Consider the following 12,335-nt stretch of genomic DNA (forward strand, 5'->3'; position numbering starts at 1 on the left):
TTCTGTTAAATCATCTAGCCACGCGTACGCTTACATTGCGATTGGTTGCATACTACTGTCCACGCGTCTTCTACTGTACTAGGTTGGCTGTAGATATCGGGGCACACGTTTACATGATTGGCCCGCACACAGTCCTCTATCCTGCACTGATAAGCTTGTTTACAGGTTCTTTCTCTCCTACTTCTGTGTTCTTGCAGCTGGTGACTTTCCCACGATCTTTTTGCGTTGGTCTTAGTCTGGCTCATCGTATCCGTCTTCTATCGGGAAGTCTCCGTTATTTAGATATGCTCCCACAACGGAGCTGTCAGCTATCTGAATTGTAGACCTTCTCAGGAATGCATAAAGAGACTTTTATGTTGTGCTTGCTCAGCTTTAAGGATATGCCTGCATGCCTGAAGGTTATTTAGATATTCTTTGATATCAGAGTCTCCCCCTACATTTATTTATTTGTTTGTTTGTTTATTGAATCAGATTCTTGGTAGGAGAAGATAAAAAAGCATAATAATTTGCCACTTGTACTAATTGCCCAGAATATGACTATCTCTAAATATCTGACCAAAAACTACTAATTCATGCTAAGAAAGTTTGAGTGATGGATTTGATTTGAATCCCCCTGATGAAATAATGATAACCCCAGATGAAATAATGATAACATTTTGAATGAGTTCACTTGAAATTCATATTATTTGTGGTTTAGAGAAGGATCCGCAGACATGAATCTAAATAACAGATGGTATGAAATATGCTGATTGTTAGATAAAAGTTTACTATTTAAACAGTCACATCACAGTTGGGAACTTATTTGCTTGTGCAGCAGAAACAAACAGATCAAAAGGTTAACAATCTTTTGTTAGTGATATCTCCTTTCAAACAAACTAACAAAGAAAATCTTACAGCAGTTTCTTGCAGATTCTTGGATACGCAGAGAGATCTATCATGGTTTAAGAAAGACATCCTATGTAAGCCAGGTTCTCCCAGATAACAGATAAATAATAAATTAAATAATAAATGAATATTTTGAATAATAAATTTATTTTTAAATATATACTTTTTTTTTTACCTAACATCCAAAGCACAATGTGTACATAAAGAACTGGGACATATAAGCAGGACATACAAAAAACACCAGATTATTTTTCAGTTTTGATTTCAGTTTCTTCTGATCCTTTTTCCAAATAGCCCAACAAAAACAATCTAGAGCTGTACAATCTGTAACTATTATTTATACTTTGCTGGGTTTTTTTTGTATCTTTTTAAAAGGGAAATAATTACAGAGTCTTGCACTGCTGTTGAATCGTGGAGACTTGGTTTTGTGAATCAATCAACAAGATGGGAGTAACTCCACAGAAAAATCTTTCTACAGTGTGAGCTTGTGTGATAACCTGCCAACTAGGGTTCGTGCATAAATGTGAGACTCAGCATTGCTACTTCAATTCCATTTTTGGATAGACCAGTGGTACAATGATAAAGTGATAATGAAAGATAAAAAGAAAAGTAGAAATTTCAGTAATGTTGTAAAGATGCAACAAGAAGACCTGGAGTAACATTTGGATTAAGTTTATACTCTCTTCTTTCAAGAAGTGTATGAAGGCCTGAAAAGCATTTGAGCAACGCTCAGCTTGTGGCTAGTGAAATTACATTTAAGGTGTATGGATACTATCAGTAAGTTCAACACACATGACAATTCCACTATGAATCCCATCGGTGGTCAATCAACATTAATCTAAGTTTGAAAATAAATAAAAACAAGTGGAAAATATCCTAGCCCTCTTGTCATTCACTGAGGCAGCCTTATGACTGGTTCAAATTAAGCTGTGGAAACTGTGCTTTTGCCAACAGGTCATATCTTGTTTTGGTCTTTGATTTGCTTTCTTGTTAGGAACATTTTACTTATTTAGCAATATTATATTTATTAATAATATATGTATTTTTTGGAACAGTTTACTGGGTGGGGGGATGAGAAGAAAGACGTGGTGGGACTCCCTCTTTTGACAGCTCCTGTGCCTCTGATTTATTTAATTGCATTGTGAAGACTGAAATATTCAACATTCTGGGTAAATCTACACTCACTTTTGTGTCTTTTATACAACTGTGATGAATTTAAGCAAAAAAAAAAAGAAAAAAAAAAGGTTTTAATTCCAGAATCGATATTTGCAAGAACATTGTACGAAAACATTAAGCTTCCTGAGCTAAGTACAGTCAGCTCACCCCAGGTATGATGGTTAACATGGAGCAATTCAAGACAATCCTAAAACCTAGATGTACCTTTGCATTGGCTGGCATTATGGTCTTGTTTATCTAGAATGAATAAACTGTTAATTAACCTCAGGTATCTAACATAACAGTAAAGAATGGTGCACATAATTTCCAGTACTTGTTCTATGACACAGTCATTTCTACATTTCTACTTAGGTACAATTGTATGTATTGAAGAAATTGGGGATCTCACTGTCAAGCTCACTGCCAGCTCCCTTTTAATGTAAGATCAAAAAAAATCTCTAAAATGTAGCCAGCTCTGGCAAGATTTTAGGAAGCAATGTTTTGCTGAATGCTTGAATACCTGTTCTTGACATGAATGTTCTGAAACACCTGATGTTGACATTGCTTACCACTGCACCTGAAAAAGGAGAAGTTTACAATGTTTAAATATTGCTTTACTTATATATTTAACTTACCATGCACATCTACACTGCAAGGTCTAATTAAATCTAGATACTGTTATTGTTCTCCAATTATATTTAGGTCAACTCATACGTTTTTCAGCAACAGCAAATTAAGAACCTACACACATAATGACATGGACGTAGATTTCATAACCAAAACAGAAATCGATCAGGATGGTAGCATTTGCATTTACTGTAGAGCTCATGATTACATTTTGTCAGTTTGAATTAGCTCAATGTTTAAAGTGAAAGATTCAGGAACTTTCAAATAAATTATATTCTACAGATTCCCTATCCTTCAAGCTGGATAACTGTCATGAACTGTTACTAACATATAACTGCCTTAATGACCCAGAAAATAAATAGTAGTGTAGAATATGTGATAAGCTATGTATCAAGTGTGTTTATCCTTTATCCTAAGGCTGTTTTCCCTATCATCTTTGCTATATTCCATTTAATACAGCATTAGCATTAAGAATTACAGAAAAAATCTGTCTCCCAAAGGAGCACAGAAAGATTTTAAAATAGGATGGAGTAGTAATACATACTTCTTCTTTTGTCCTATAATTTGAGTATCATCTTAGACCAGAATTGACTGGAAATGCATTATTGAGAATATAGATATATGTGTGTATATATATACACACAATATAACACATATATAAATAATGCCATCTTGTATATCAGATAAATTATGTGCTATAATATAGTCCATAAATAATGTTTCATCATAACTGTGCAAGGTTTAAATAACTTTGTTTTTACAGATAATTTTGGTAACATCAATTGCAGAATGAACACCCCTGCCTTATCAAAAAATTTCTGTTCAGAAGTAAATACAACCAACAAGTCCCAACATCCCAGTCCACTTTTCTAACTAAAAGATCAAGACTAAAAATTTAATCTTTGCCATGAGACTATTCTTCATTCTGCATAGAAGATGTTTATTTGAGCAGGATGCTTAAGTAACCTGTCTCTGATTTTGAGAAATTAGTTTTGTAGTATGGCTGCAATTTATTTAGAGGACTGACATGCAAAAATGATAAAGGAGTGATAGGGTTGGTGAAGTCATATAATGAGATGTCCATGAAATCCTAACTGATTCTGTGGAAATGATACTCTGTTATTCAAGGCTAAAACTTGTCCATCTCTTCTCTCCATTGCCATGGCAGCCTTCCTCTCAGGCATTGTATTAATACATTCATCTTTCTAAAAGAATGGGAACCACATCTGAAGATTAATTTGCAAAATTCAGCTATTCATATCACGCACTCTTTGTGCCACCTACCTCTTTTCCTGCCACAGCCAAGAATGTCAGAAACAAAGTTCCATTTCATTCAATTTCTGCTGCTTCAGAAATAAGCTACGAAATTGGACAGAAATAATGAGCCCAGTTAGGTGCTGCTTTCAGAGTGGATGGCTTGTTCGTACGTTAATCCTCTTAGTGGATATATGAATGCAAATTCTAGCTAGAATGCACTTACCACAGGACCAGGAAGTTAAAGTGCACTTTCTTTGGTTCCTAGGGCGGGTGAAGGGTGAGGTAGGAGGCTCTTCCAGTTAAGGGCACTGAGACTGAAATAAAGCAACTGAAAATGAAGACCTGATCTTATGCCACTGGAATCAAGGAGAGTCCCTACTTTTAACTACAGCTGTATCAAGACTGATCAAGACTGATCTTCAGATATAAGCACATAAAGTCAGGGAAGATTCAACGGGCTTTTTTCATATCTGCAGAAAGTGAGAAATCTAGAATCTATAATTTTCCTGGGAAAGTCACAAGGAGCAATATATTAAAGCACTGTAGTGCATAAAGAACAAACACCTATTGTGGTGGAGCACAACTGCCCTCCTGCCTCTTATCTCAGGCCCAGCTGACCACAAATAACTAAGAGTGCCCAGCACTGAACAGGAGGAACTAGGTGATACTGGTTGACACTGGTGAGGCCAGAAAAAGGATCAGCAAAAGAGGTACATCTCCGTACCAAATATGATATGAACATGAGTCAAACTCTGTGGCCATAAATAGCACTTCAGCCATGGAGTTCTCTTGCACAACGATGAATCTCCCCTTGGGTGGAGATGCCTCTCAAGGTTACACTCCATTAATTAAGATAACCTCTGACAGGAAACCGCTGGAAACTTGGATAACAACAATTGTGCAGTAAGATTCACTTGATATGACTATGCTGTGTTGTCATCTTCAATTAAGTTGTTTGCAATAAATTCAAAGTTAATACTCCCCGTTCCAGCTCCCCCAACACATATGTATGTGTGCGTATTGTCTGGATTGTAAGAGAAGAATATTTGATACACGTGGATGAAATGTATTCTGTCTCTTAACACTAGGCATAGATCACCTTATTTAATGGGCTATTGTAGCTACTGTAGTCTATGTATGAGGTTAAACATGAGGTTAAACCTAGACCTCAAGGCTGTTAGAATGAAATCTAGGTTTATAGTCTTCAGGTCTTTATTTATTTATTTATTTATTGTCTGTGAAATATACTAAACACATATGGTGTCAAAGAAATTAGAAAACAGAAGACTTCATTACTCTTAAAACAGGGAAAAGAGCTTGGTCAAATCTTTTCTTATGTCAAAGGAGGCCTCTTACAGTCCAGAAGACAGAGCATTGGCAGGGGTTTTGCAGCTGTTGGTAGAGGTTATGTAATCACATTAAGCCATACTCTTTCTTCTCTGCCAGTCCTGGGCTCATTTTATTACAGTGCTCAGCAATTTGCAACACAAACACATCTTAGCAGCTGGCGGGCTGTGGAGGCCTGCTTCAGGGACAGTAGTACAGGATGTCTTGTCAGTAGATAATCAACCTCAAGGACGGCAGTGCAGATGTTCTATCAGCAGACAAAGCAAAAGCAACTGTACAGCTGCTACATAACCATGAAGATGATTGGGTAGTTTTAATATAAGCCTTTAGATTATTGGTTTATTTAGTAACTGTACTTTGCATGCTTGTAGACAAATATGCTATTGTATCCGAACTAGTACGGTATATAAGTTTTGTCTCATGATCAATAAAATGTCTTTGATGAAGACATTGGATACTGGAGCCCATTCCTTGGCAAGCTGCAACAGAGGGCTACTTCCCTCTGCTGACCCCTAGTAAGTAAGAGCCTTTTACAGAAGCTGGGGTGATCAGAGGTTCTCTGCTAATGTTCCTGCCATGGTAACAGGGCCTATAAAAGCTATAGGGTTGTTGGTTGAATGCCTGTTCTGTGCCCAAGCCAATTGTGGGGTGACTTCATTCTGGTGGAGAAAGTTCATCTCATCTAGACAGGAATCATTTTTTGGTGTCAAGCAACATGAAGATTTGATACTTCCTCTTTGAGGGGTGTCTTAGTAAATTCTTAGTAAGTTAAGACATCTCTCTGTAGAGACACTTAAGAAGCAATAAAACCTTTGGAGTACGATGACATCAGAAGTCTCACCAAACCGACAAAAAGCTGTGTGAAAAAGTGAAGAAAGAGCTATAAATGACCTTTATAAATGATCATTTATTATCAGTGATATCAATGGGATGAGAAAATCTTTCTACCTATGTGATGAGACGTATATTCAGGAAAAACTTCTAAGGATGAATGTATTATAGAATATTGAAAAAAGTCTTAAAATAAACTGAAGACAGCAAAGCACTAAACTGACAAACTTCCTCCTACCATCTCTCATTTCTAAATAGTCATATTTCCATTTTATTCAAATTTATGTATAGTAGTATTCAATGAATGTGTTCTGTAACTTTTTATCTCTCTGTCCCCCCAAACAATAACACTCCAGCTTTCACTAATAGGCTTTTTAAAAAATTATTATTTTTTCTTTTTTTTCCTGAGACAACCTACTTGTACCATAAAATAGGGCATCTGACAAAGTGGAGGATGCAAGGTCTAGATACTAGGATCTGTAAGTAAAGTTCAAGGGATTATTTTGTTGAAAGGAGGAAAAAATCAAGGGACACAATAACAATATTCAAATACGCACCAGGTGGCTACAGTAAGAAATGGACTAATCTAACCCACTTATGCACTGGATAAAAGAGGGCATTGTGAGCAAGTGAGAAACAATTTGGAGACCAGCAAAACCTTAAAAACAGATAAGCACAAGGGTAGGTTGATTAAGGAGGTTGTAGAATCTCATGAACTTGAATAAGGAGCAAACCAAACTCACTTGTACCAATAATAATCTCTATATAGTTAATTCTTTAAAAAAGGTAAAGGAGTAGATTTTCTGTGAAGGTTTTCTCCAAACAGATTTTGTACAGATTGTGAAAAGCATTCAGAAAATGGAGAAATGATGTTCTGTTGTAACACAAAAGTGATACAAGTAGTTAAAATTATTTGACAAAGAGTATTGCAAAATATCGTAAATCACTTTGAAGCACCGTGAAGCAAGCAGTTGAAGGGAAGCAAAGGAGAAATCAGGTTGGATCAAGCAGATTTTCACTCAGATTCACTGAAGCTAATCATGGAGGGGAACTTTGATGAGCCTCTCCTGTGCCTGCCACTCATGATTTTCAGAGAGGGTTTTCTTTTGCTTAAGTATTTAACAGCATTCATCCTTATTTGTGAAAGTGATCCAGCAAAGTTTATTTGGCATATTTGAAATAAGGCCCAGTTTGAGCAAATTGTCTAAAGTGGGCACTTGAACCAAGAGGTAGCCATGCTCTGTGATACTACCACTGACACAACCAGGAATGAATACAACAGAGGCTCTAAACGCCAGAAGACCTAGATTTTATTGACAGAGTGGGTCTCCTAAATGACAGTTCAATTCATATGCTGAGAAGACAGGCAACTCTAAGAAAAGGGAGGGAGATAACACTAAAAAAAAAAAAAAAAAAAAAAAAAAAGCATTAGTTTGGAGGGCAAACGAACAGAAGAAAATAACTTGGTATATTCCTTCCCCTCAGCATCAGTCAGTGGGGATGGTTGAAGACATAACATTACAGATCAGTAGGGAAGCAACTTTTACCACTTGAAGCCAGGTTTGTTCTCCAAAAATGTGTCATATAAAGTCCAAACTGTCAATCCTCCTCAAATCAGACAATCACAGAATGGTTGAGGTTGGAAGGGACCTCTAGAGATCATCCAGTCCAATCCCCCTGCTCCAGTAGGAACACCTAGAGCACGTGGCACAGGGTCACATCCAGGTGAGCTCTATAGAAGCTCCATATCCCTCTGGCACTGGAGAGCCCAGAACTGCACGCAATACTCCAGGTGAAGCCCCACCAGAGCTGAGTAGAGGGGCAGAATCCCCTCCCTCAACTCAGGACCCCATTGGCCTTCTTGGCCACGAGGGCACATTGCTGCCTCATGGTTAACTTGTTGTCAACCAGGACTCCCAAATCCCTCTCCATGGAGCTGCTTTCCAGCAGATCAACCCCTAATCTGTCCTGGTGCCTGGGGTTATTCCTACACACGTGCAGGACCCTGCACTTGTCCTTGTTTATGCTCCTGAGGTTCTTTTTTGATCAACTCTCCATCCTGTCTAGGTCTCTCTGAATAGCAGCACAACCATCAGGAGTGTCAGCCACTCCACTCACTTTGGTATCGTCTGCAAACTTGCTGAAGGTGCGCTCTGTGCTCTCCTCCAAGTCACTGATGAACAAGCTATACAGCACTGGGCCCAGTACTGACTGCTGTGGAACACCCTTGGCCACAGGCCTCCAACTAGGCATGGCCCTATTTATCACAACCCCCCGGACTCTGCCATCCAGCCAGTTCTCTATCCACCTCACTGTCCACTCGTCCAGTCCACACTTCTGGAGCTTTCCTATGAGGGTGTTATGGGATACTGTGTTGAAAGGCTTGCTGAAATCAATGTAGAGAACATTCATGGCTTTCCCATCCTCCACCCAGCCTGTCACATCATCATAGATGGCTATCAGGTTCGTCAGACACAACTTTCCCTTGGTGAATCCATGCTGACTACTCCTAACCACCTTCTTTTCCTTGACATACTTAGAGATGGTCTCTAGGATGAGCTGCTCCACCACCTTTCCAGGGATGGAGGTGAGGCTGACTGGCCTCTAGTTTCCCAGGCCCTCCTTCTTGCCCTTTTGAAGACTTGTTGGCTTTCTTCCAGTGCACCAGCAGCTCCCCCACCCTCCATGACCTCTCGCAGATGATGGAGAGCGACTGAGCAATAATCCCCACCAGTTCCCTCAGCGCTCTTGGGTGCATCCCATCTGGGCCCATAGATTTATGGGTGTCCAGTTTGCCTAAATAATTCCTAAGTCAATCCTCCTTGACCAGCAGAAAAGTGTTGCAGTCAGCCTCAGGCCAGTGACGGGGAGTGTCTCCTTTGTCTCCTTGGCAGATGAGGGGGCTGAGCAGGAGAAGCGGGACCTGCAGCCACATTGTCAGCGCATGACCAGGGGGCTCATTGGACGGCCTCATGTGTGGTCGGTGCATGATCACCTGGCTGATTGGCTGGCTGGGTTGCTGGGCTTCGCATGCTTCTGGGCAGAGTGGGGGCTGCTCGGGGATCGAAGCTATACAAGTTGTGTTAACCCTCAGTAAAGGTTTTTGTTCACCATCTCCAGAGACCCTGCTCCTCAATACCCCACAAACAGCACCTGAACAGGGACAGAGATAGGCAATCGGGGAAGATTGCATGGTGGGGTAAGCTCAATGGGACAAACCGGGGAGAATGTCTACGTGGCCACAACTGTTAAATGGTAATGAAGCTCTGAGCCACTTGGTAGTGGGAACTTCAGAAGCTCTAGCCACTGGGAAGGGGAGCCTAGCTGTCTAGGACCATAGGAGGATACATGACTAAGGAGCAGGAAAGGGCGCTTCAGGTTCTGCCGCACATTTTACATAAGTCTGGAAAAGAGAAGGACATTCAGCCAGGGGACCCCATCCAGCTTTTAAAATGGGGTTTGGAAAATTGTAATGCTTTAAGTGAGGCAATGGTGTCCGACCTTGGGGCCTGGGAGTTTTGGAATACTGCTATGGGACTGGGCAACTCACAGGGACCTGACCACATCTTCCTTATTGAGACCATGGCAAATTGTCTAGGAGATTCTAAGGAAGTTTGTGGGGACCTCAGCCACTGGGATTGAAGCGATGGCGCCTCCTCCACCACCCAGGGAGGGAAGGCCTGTGCTGCTGTGGCCAGAGGATTGCTATCCCTGGGTGGAGAGCCAGAGGAAGACAGGTTTTCACTCTCCCCCTCCCAATGTGCTGAAAGAAGTAGTGGTAACTAATTCTGTAGTTCAAGGATGTGCATGCCCATCAGCACCCTGCCACTCTGAAGAGGGAAAAAAAAAGATTATTATTCTCCTTAAAACTTCCATCCCCCTCTCCCCATCCAGGAGGCTCCTCCCGTGTGGCGGGGCACGCAAGCTGGGGGGTCTGGAGCCATCCCCAGATGAGAGGACCCTATTTCTCTGCTGTACTGGTTAGCCATCCAAAGGGTGGTGGTGCTCCTGGAAGTCCGGAGCTGGGGTCGGCTGGAAGATGACTGAGTACAAGCTCGTGGTGGTGGGAGCTGGTGGTGTTGGGAAGAGCGCTTTGACGATACAGCTCATTCAGAACCACTTTGTTGATGAATATGACCCCACAATAGAGGATGCCTACAGAAAGCAAGTCATCATTGATGGAGAGACCTGTTTGTTAGACATCTTGGACACAGCGGGGCAACAAGAGTACAGTGCCATGAGAGACCAGTACATGAGGACGGGAGGGATTCCTGTGCGTCTTCACCATTAACAATACAAAGTCTTTTGAGGACAGTCACCAGGACAGAGAACAGATTAAGAGGGTGAAAGACTCAGATAATGTTCTCATGGTCCTGGTGGGAAATAAATGCCTGGACAGTGGAGAGGTAGCATGCACAGGACCTGGCCCGCAGTTATAGGATCCCTTAAATAGAAACATCTGCCAAAACCAGACAGGGTGTTGAAGATGCCTTCTACACCTTAGTGCAGAAAATCCATCAGCACAAGCTGCACAAACTGAATCCACCCGATGAGAGCGGCCCTGGCTGCATGAACTGTAAATGTATGATATCGTGACTAAGCTGCCTAGACTGAGACTTGGAGGGGCTTCCACTATGCAGAGCGCAAAGAAAGGTGAAGCAAAAGAAGGAACAAATGGATTTACGGTAGGAGTGTGGTGGGAGGGGGAAAGGAAGAGGAGGAGGAAGAGGATGGGGGGGCATGAGCCCCTCCATGGAGTATCTCACATTTCACCCAGGCCTGCAGCAGATGACTTTTTTTTCTTTTCCCATCCTCTCCTCTTTTGGCCTCCTCCCATCCCGACAACTGTAAAAAGCCACAGATTGAGTCACAGTAAATTATTATTTGATGGTCCCCAATCCCCACCCCCACACACATACATATTGGTGCAATCAAACTACAGAGAATGCCACCCTGTCATTTTGCACCAGGAGTGCCTGCTGCAGCTGCACACAAGAGGTTGGAAAAGTTGGGATGTTGGTTGTTACAGCAAACTAATGCAACTGCTTTAGCTCTCTTGGAGTGCTTGCTTTAGTGGTTGCTTTTGTAGTGATAGTAGTATGCCTACCATGCCTATTACGTTTGGTTCGATCCACAATAAACGCAGCACTGAATGCAGCTTTAAGGAACAACATTAACTTCATGCTGATGGACTGCGTGGAGATATTGATAGAGACGCTGGATGACAAGAAGCCACTTTGGCCTGAAGAACTCTGTCAGCCTGTAGTCAGACCTTGGGAACATCACTGCTTGGTACACCGCTTAGGCAAGAAAACAAAAAAAGGGGGAGATGTTGGGATAAGCATGGGGCCGGTGATGGGGAGTGTCTCCTCGACAGATGAGGGGGCTGAGCAGGAGAAGCGGGACCTGCAGCCACTCAGCCAGCACATGACCAGGAAGCTCATTGGATGGCCTCCCGCATGGTCTGCGTGTGATCATCTGCCTGGTTGGTTGGTGGGGTTGCTGGGCTTCACGTGCTGTTGGGCAGAACGGGGCTGCTCCAGAATGGGAAGCTCTATAAATTGTGTTAACCCTAAATAAAGGTTTTTGTTCACCACCTCCAGAGACCGCTGCTCCTCAATATCCCACAGAAAGTCCTCCTCTCTCCTGGTTCTCTCTCCTGTCTCTGGGCTCTGTAGTTCATGGGGACTAGCCTTAGCAGTAAAGAAACTCTGCCTTCTCTGCATCCTCTGTCACTAAGGATGATGTTTTCCCTAGTCTTCCTCTTGCTGCTGATGTATTTATAGAAGCCCTTCCTGTTGTCCCTGACATCTCTCCCTAACTCAAATTCCAAATGGGCCTTGGCCTTCCTCATTGCATCCCAGCATTCTCTGACAATGTTACTATATTCTTCCCATGTGGCCTGGCCCTTCTTCCGCATTATGTACATGCTCTTTTTCTCTTTAAGTTTACTCAACAACTCCTTGCCCATCCATGGAGGTGTACTGACCCTCTTGCTAGACTTTTCTTATAGGGATGCACCGATCCTGAGCTTGGAGACAGTGGTGTTTGAATAGTCAACTCTTCTGGACCCCCTTTCCTTCTAGGACACTGGCCCAGGGAATTCCTCCAAGGAGCTCCCTGAAGAGGTCAAAATCATCACTTTTAAAGTCCAGGGTTGCAATCCTACCATCCTGTCCAGTTTCCTTCTCGCATGATTGTGAATTCCATCATCTCGTGGTCACTGCAGCCAA

At 41.8% G+C, this 12,335-nt stretch overlaps 1 pseudogene; it reads left to right on the forward strand.

Annotated features, from left to right (window-relative positions):
* Positions 1-9,993: 9,993 nt before the first annotated feature.
* LOC104565429 (GTPase HRas pseudogene) lies at positions 9,994-10,824 on the forward strand (annotated as a pseudogene).
* The last annotated feature ends 1,511 nt before the right edge of the window (positions 10,825-12,335 follow it).

This window comes from Tinamus guttatus, unplaced genomic scaffold, assembly GCF_059628265.1.
Source record: "Tinamus guttatus ecotype Peru unplaced genomic scaffold, ASM5962826v1 Tinamus_guttatus_pri_ptg000076l, whole genome shotgun sequence".
NCBI lineage: Eukaryota > Metazoa > Chordata > Aves > Tinamiformes > Tinamidae > Tinamus > Tinamus guttatus.